The following is an 889-nucleotide window of genomic DNA, read 5'->3' on the forward strand; positions in this document are numbered from 1 at the left end:
TATTATTTTTGTTGGGGGGGGGTCGTGGGGGTCGTTCGGCGTGGTGGTTTCAATGGGAGGAGAACCTTTCTCCCTTATAGCAAAAAATTAATAATAATAATAATAATAATAATGCCATGTCTGCTGTCCTGTCCCCGAGACGGCGAGCGCCGAACCCATTTGTGGTTCTAATTTGGAGTGGGGCTCGGAAGGAGGAGGCGGTGAGAAGCTGTAAAGTTTCTCGGGTGAGCCAGGGCTGAACTTCTTCGGCGGCGTGGGGACGATGCGCGACGTGGGGATGCGCGTGGGGCTGGACCGCAATGAAAGAGGGGTTTGGGTTTGGTTTGGTGTTTTGATTTTTTTTTTTTTGATTTTTTTTTTTTAATCTCCTCAAAAACACACTAAATGGAAAAACAGCTTTTCAAAAATGACAAACTTGCCCTCAATATTCTCTTTTTCTTTCTTGAGGAGACACTTTATTTGAGATTCCCACCCCCCACTTCTTTGCTTGCTCCTCTTTTCCATAATCTCTGACGAAACCCTCAATCCTCTTTTATTTAAATAAATGTTTTCCCCCACCGCCTCAAATACTGAGTCCCCCCCCTGCCTGCTCCCCGCACACGCATCCAACTTGGCGTTGGCCAGACATCTTTAGGCTTTGAACTGCCTGGACTCCTCGCCGGAGCTTTTTTTTTTTTTTAAAGAAAATGCTCAAACTTCAAGAGTCTGGTCCCTATTAAAACCGGCCAGCTAAATTCCATTACCCTTCCTTTTAACTTGCGGAGTTTGGGGTTCGTTAGGGGTGTTTTGGCTGTAGAATTTTTGTGACGGGGATAGCTTTTCCCCTGATGATGTTCTTTGGTTTGATCTACCCCGGCCCCTTTGTTCTGAGCCACGATTTTTTTTTTTT

General features: G+C 45.6%; 1 protein-coding gene across 1 annotated transcript in view; it reads left to right on the forward strand.

Moving 5' to 3' along the window:
* CDH23 (cadherin-related 23) overlaps window positions 1-889 on the forward strand; it is a 223734-nt gene that overhangs the window by 5698 nt on the left and 217147 nt on the right. The window lies entirely within an intron of this gene.

The sequence above is a fragment of the Charadrius vociferus genome, unplaced genomic scaffold (assembly GCF_000708025.1).
Source record: "Charadrius vociferus isolate BGI_N301 unplaced genomic scaffold, ASM70802v2 scaffold611, whole genome shotgun sequence".
Lineage (NCBI taxonomy): Eukaryota > Metazoa > Chordata > Aves > Charadriiformes > Charadriidae > Charadrius > Charadrius vociferus.